The sequence below is a fragment of the Quercus lobata genome, chromosome 9 (genome assembly GCF_001633185.2).
Source record: "Quercus lobata isolate SW786 chromosome 9, ValleyOak3.0 Primary Assembly, whole genome shotgun sequence".
Taxonomy (NCBI): Eukaryota; Viridiplantae; Streptophyta; class Magnoliopsida; order Fagales; family Fagaceae; genus Quercus; species Quercus lobata.
Genome location: NC_044912.1, coordinates 27,514,827 through 27,520,787, shown reverse-complemented (window position 1 = coordinate 27,520,787; position 5,961 = coordinate 27,514,827). Strand labels below are relative to the sequence as shown.

General features: G+C 36.2%; 2 non-coding genes across 2 annotated transcripts; both read right to left on the bottom strand.

The window, feature by feature from the left end:
• Positions 1–3,917: 3,917 nt before the first annotated feature.
• Positions 3,918–4,020, bottom strand: LOC115962352. Its single transcript, XR_004085396.1, has one exon. It is a non-coding gene; the product is annotated as a small nucleolar RNA R30/Z108 (small nucleolar RNA).
• Positions 4,021–4,792: 772 nt separating this feature from the next.
• On the bottom strand, positions 4,793–4,897 carry LOC115962375. The gene has a single exon (XR_004085416.1). It is a non-coding gene; the product is annotated as a small nucleolar RNA Z107/R87 (small nucleolar RNA).
• Positions 4,898–5,961: the final 1,064 nt, after the last annotated feature.

The following is a 5,961-nucleotide window of genomic DNA, read 5'->3' as shown; positions in this document are numbered from 1 at the left end:
ATTATCATGGTTGTCATCTAAATCGTTATACAACTCCCAATACCTATCTGAGTACGCTTTCAGGGTTTCTCCTTCGTGCATGGATAAGGATAGTAGCGAACTGAGAGGTCGAGGGACTCTGGTGTTTGTAATAAAACGGGAGCAAAAAGCTTGAGTGAGCTGCTTGTAGGAGCCTACGGAGTTTGTCTTCAGGCTGTTGAACCACCTCATTGCCATCGATCCCAAGCTGGATGGGAAGATTTTGCATATTAGGGCTTCATTTTGCGAGTAAATCGCCATTTTTTGGTTAAACTGACTCACGTGCTCTACCGGGTCTGCTCTGCCGTTATAGATGGCGAACACCGGTTGGTTGAAGCGTCTAGGCAGCTTAGCCCCTTCGATTCTATTCGTGAAGGGTGACCTTGAGACCTGGTCCAGCGCTTTCTTCATGGCGTCATTCCCCGAACTTTTGCTGGATAGGCTCTCATACTTCCGTACAGGGCGTGGTTCCCTTTCGTAAGAAAAGGTTTCACTTGGGGGGGTCCTTGACCTTTGTCTGTAACTCGCATCCTCCGCATTAGAAGACTCGCCTGAGTCAGAGGGAGATCGTCTTCGCTGCACACGCCGTAACTTCCTTTTTAGGTCATCTATCTCTCGCTGCATGGCCTGGTGACTATTTCGCCTCTGAGACACGACTTCCTATCTGAGTGTGACTCTGGCTCGTCCGGGTAGTATGCACACTTCCCTCACGATTCCCCCTGCCGCCTGGGTTGGTTAGGTTATTTTGCCTCCGGGACTCGGCGAGTTGTGTCCGTTGGGAGTTAGCTTGGTGAGGATCCTCCTGGTGCAGACCTAGTTCTGCCATGCTCGACCGTTGCACTAGCTGATGCCCTAGTTCTTCCCACAGACGGCGCCAATTGTAGTTGCACGATTTTCCTGGCCCGAATCTTATTGATCAGGCCTTGGCCCAAGGCGCAACCCACAATAAATATTTGTAGAGGATGGGTCAAAAAACTTAGCCTCAGTGAGCCTATTCGGTCTGATACATGGACAGTATTGTTGCAGAAAATAAAAACACCAGAATGGATCTCTTACGTATAATTCTATTTCTTTTGTTCCGAATACAGTTTTTCCGTCCTCCTCTTTGAGGGACTCCACTACATTATATAGTTCTCCTCCTCTCATCTCAACCTTACACTTGTTGATCATCTAAGCATCTACTTGAGCACCTGTCCCATCAGACGCCTTCATCACTCCCTTTGTGAGTTGCAGAGGCCAAGGTGGTACTGTTCAGGGGTCTTTTCCTCATTAATGCGGCCAAGAGGGTGGTTGGGGCGCAATTAATGTGGTGGTAGCTTTCCATGAGATATTTTGGATTTTATTCATTTTATATGTTGGGAGGATGAACTGAATTGGCTGCGGAGAGTTCCTCGTCTGGGCTTCGTAGTGTCCGAGGAGGAGTTACTCCTCGGACAGGTTTCCTTGACGTTATCGGGACTGAGTAATGCTTCATATGTGGTTTCTCTTTGGACAGGACGCTCCTCGGACGGGTCTGAATTTGGAATAGCCCATTATTTCTGGGCCGGGCCCCACAAATAATATTTACTTAAATATTCACTATTAGCTCTTTTAGAAATACAATCAAATTTTTTTTTCCCTTCCTATATATTTCTTCTATCTAATTGAAAAAAAAAAAAAATCTGTAAAATTCTAATTTATGAAGGAAATTATTTTCTCTGATAAAAATTTTTGGGAAAAAAAATAATGAATATGGAAAGTCTTAAATTTTTCATAAGCCTGTATGGTAGCCCAAAAGTCCTCTATTTAGACGAGAAATTATTATGTACTCTCGGAGTACCATAAATGCATATTCCGTTCTCTCACATAAATGGTAGGTCCCACTAATTAAATTTATGGTAGGACCTACCATTTATGTGAGAGGGGGGAGTACTTAATAATTTTCCTATTCAGACTTACTATTATGTTACTACATTGGATTTGATGAGTTTTTTAAAAAAAGACTATATATATATATATATATATATATAACATTAACTATGCAACTTACTAGTTATAAATACATTTTTCAATTACCAAAACATACAAAGTCTCTTCCTCTTCCCCAACCTTCCCCCTCCCTCAACACTTATGTATCGAATATACATTTTTCCCCTCCCCTATATTTATATTTATATATGTTCTCTATTAATCTCTCTTAAAACCAATAAGTATAGTATTTGTGATGGAAATTTTTTTAATTATCACTACATATTTGTGATATCTTTTAATCTCTCTTTGTTATTTATCACTAAAATTTAGAAATTGTGTTTGGCTTCATTTTGCTAGGTTCTTTTTTCTTAATCATTAGTTTATATGCTGTGAGTTGGGTTAAAGCTGCAGAACTGGGAGAGATCAAACAAGATACAGTTGCTACATGAATATTTTAAAAAGCATGAGTATTATTATACAAAAACAAATATGGACATATATAAAAAATTATACCGTGAATACATTTGCTTTTCCCTACCCCTTTTATGCTATTTATTGATTGACTAAGATCAACTACACATTTTTAATTTTTGGAGAAACAATCAACTACACATTTAGCTTTCTTAGTTTTTCACATTTTTAAATTGTATGGAAAGGAATAATAGAAATCAATATATGTTTTGGGGAGAAAAGTTTTTGTAATAGTTGATTCTCATATATGAGTTTAGTGATTATCAAAATAGAAACTATTATAATTTTGTTTAATAGTTCTTATGTGATAAAATGGAAACAAATTTTGGATAAATTGCTCAGTAACTTCTCCAAAAATGCAAAATAATGTTAGCTTTCATATGAAACCAACACGATTCATTTTCATGTTCTAATAAAAATTATAAATTTTCAATTTTTTAATTGTGTTGTGTTTTGATACATATCTCACACTATTATAATGTATTACAAAATATTTTGTCATATATAATAATTGAAAGTAAAATGCAACATGTTTCCACGCCAATACACACACACACACAAAATCAAGATAAAGACTTCTTTACTTACATAAAATTTATTATATATATTACAATGTAATCACATTATTATGAGATGTATTTGAGACTATTACTTATAAATCTCAACTATTATTCTCATTCTTTACTTAACAAAAAATTACATCAAAATTATCTCGCGCATTGCGCGGGTCTACGACTAGTTATCTTATAATAGATAATCATTCAAAGTAGGCAAAATAGTTTTAGATCATCACTGGCCTCAACTTACCATATAGAATTAAGCAAAATACTATTCCAAATGTATGGTCCTTCAAGTGATAATTCTAGGATAGTGTAAGAACAAAACCAGTAATTGTGGGAGCATTCTCAAATTCTTTAAATCAGAACATTATTACCAGAAAATTTTATACCACCCTCTAGATAATATGCACCAACATGATATTAACATGGGGCATAAGATAATTTGCAAATTACGATTTGTTAATAGAACTTGTGAAAGATACATTCAATGAGATTCTCTATAATGATTTAACAAAACCATTCGAACATTGCAACCAACACAGCTACAATCACTTAACAACCTTCACTACTCTACAAATTCATATTTATAAGCCAATCTAATTGAAACACAATTTCTGAAATTTTAAAAACACAGCACACACTAATAAAATTTTAGTATAAATTAGATCTAACCCAAGTGCCCCAACTGTCCATGAAGATTAGTTTAACTCACTTATTTTCCTGAATAATTGGTTTATCTAAAATTCACAACAATAATACCCACTTCAACTACAGAAAACAACACCAAGAATTTTAATTATATGGAAATATCAAATATACTCACTCCCAGTATGGGGTTGGACCCATGTCATTAAGCTTCATGCAAAAAAGAAAGTTCAGTTTGAAAATAAAGATATGAAATGAAAATGGGGGAGAGAGTTACTCAGCGGTGGCGTTTAGACTTTTAGGTTCGATTCCGCCAGCAAATTTCCTCAATTTTAATTTCAGAATAGGGAGCTTTTTCATCCTCATTGGAATCTACGTTTCCCCCAATTTCTCATTTCAAACTGAAGGGGATAGGATTTGAGATAGACGGATCCGTTCTAAAAAGCCAACCGAAAGCAACGATGCTCAGGAGAAGGATGGCCTAAACGTACTGACAAACAACGGGCGGAATAAAGATCGTGCCTCAGATAGAGAGGAAGAGAAGATGGACAGACTCTCCATGGTGGACAGATTCCAAGTAGTCGGATACAAGGTAGACGGGTAGCAATGCCACGTGGCATCCACGTGGCCTAAGTGGTCTCTAAGAAACTTCAACTGAAAATGTCTTGTGCCCTATGATTAACCCTAATCAACAAAATCTCTATATGGAAAGGATCCCGTAAAATACATGTATTTATGAGAATCATCCCTACAAGGAAACATCTTCTTCACCAAGAAACAAAGGTCGGTTCTACACTACTATAAACCCAAAACCCTCAGAAATTAAGGTACGCACAATTTATCCCAGCTCTGGCACTCTAGGGTTGTGAAAGTTCTCTAACTTAACATTCGGAGGGTATTTGGCCTGTACCACGCTGGTACTCTCTGTGAGGTCTTCTTCTTCTTTGTTGTGCAAGTCTTGTCCAGGGCACATGAGGATTGTGTGACTCACTGGCGATTTTTTGGTATCATCACAAACGAAATAGAAACTCAAATATAAGAATAATAGTGTAACATTTGAGAAACCAAACAAAGAATGATTTGTGAGGATAATTAAAAAGAGACACGACCATGACAACAAACGACAAAAAAGAAGAAGGAAAGAGTGAGATCACTTAGTTCAACGGGTATTCGACATGCAAAAATTTCTTGTAAGAGAAAGCCCAGCATTCCGGTCTATTGAGCTTGAATTTTACCCAGTCATCATTGTAATCTTATTCTTCATCACCATTATTATTCTAAACCAAACACTCAAAACGTCTGAGAGAGAAAAGATTTGGTTTTAAAAACTGGACTAGACCAACCGGTTGAACCAAAAACTGGACCTTAATCTGGTCCGATTATTGTTAAAAACCGAAAATAGAAGAAAAACCGATAAAAACTGGAAACCACTGGTTTAACTGGAAAAATCATAAACTGGTATGGTTAAACTGGTTTTTAGCAGTTCTTCATAAAAACTTCAAAGATTTAAGAGAGAGAGAGAGAGGGAAATATTGTTTCAGATTTGAGAGGAGAGATTTTGATTTTGAAAATGCTCTCAAACCTAAAGTGGTGAAGTCTAAGACACCAACAGTGACCCCAAAAACATCAGATCTCCTATCTTTGTGTTGAGGAAGAAGCCTAAAGACGAAGCAAAGTTACTGTGATTTGATATGTTCGCTTCAATTTTTGTTTGCTGCTCTTGCACAGTTGCACATACTCATATTGACTAGAGAGACAAAGAGAGGGAAAGAATATTGAAGAGGGAAATGAAAGTCTATTAACTATATAAAAAGAGCCAATAGGCTTAGGAATAGTGTTTTGGTTTAGTCAAGTTCTTGGACTTATTCTAATGCTACTAAAAAACCTTTCATACTTATTCAAGGCATTTGGTCAATCTGGTGAGATGGATTTTTTTTTTCTTCTCAAGTACACCAATTTGTTTTTGTTTCTTTTATATTATATTATCTATATATAAAGAGAGCGAATGGCTTGAAGCTACAGTAATTATGGTTTGTTCAACTTGCACTGTTTCATTGGCCGTTTTTGTTTTTTTTTTAATGCATAAAGTTACAGTAGTTTTGTTACATTATTTTTGGTTTGTTCAATTCGCAATGTTTCACAAAATAATAAAATTTTAACACAACAAATTGACACAATATTTTCACAATTGTTGAGGTGTTAATTTCTTATAGGTCAAAATAAAAAATAATAAAATATCACTAGCCTCATCATACACACTTTGCACGTGTGATGAGGATTTTTTTAGTGGTCCTATTTTGTAGGGGGAAAAAAAAAA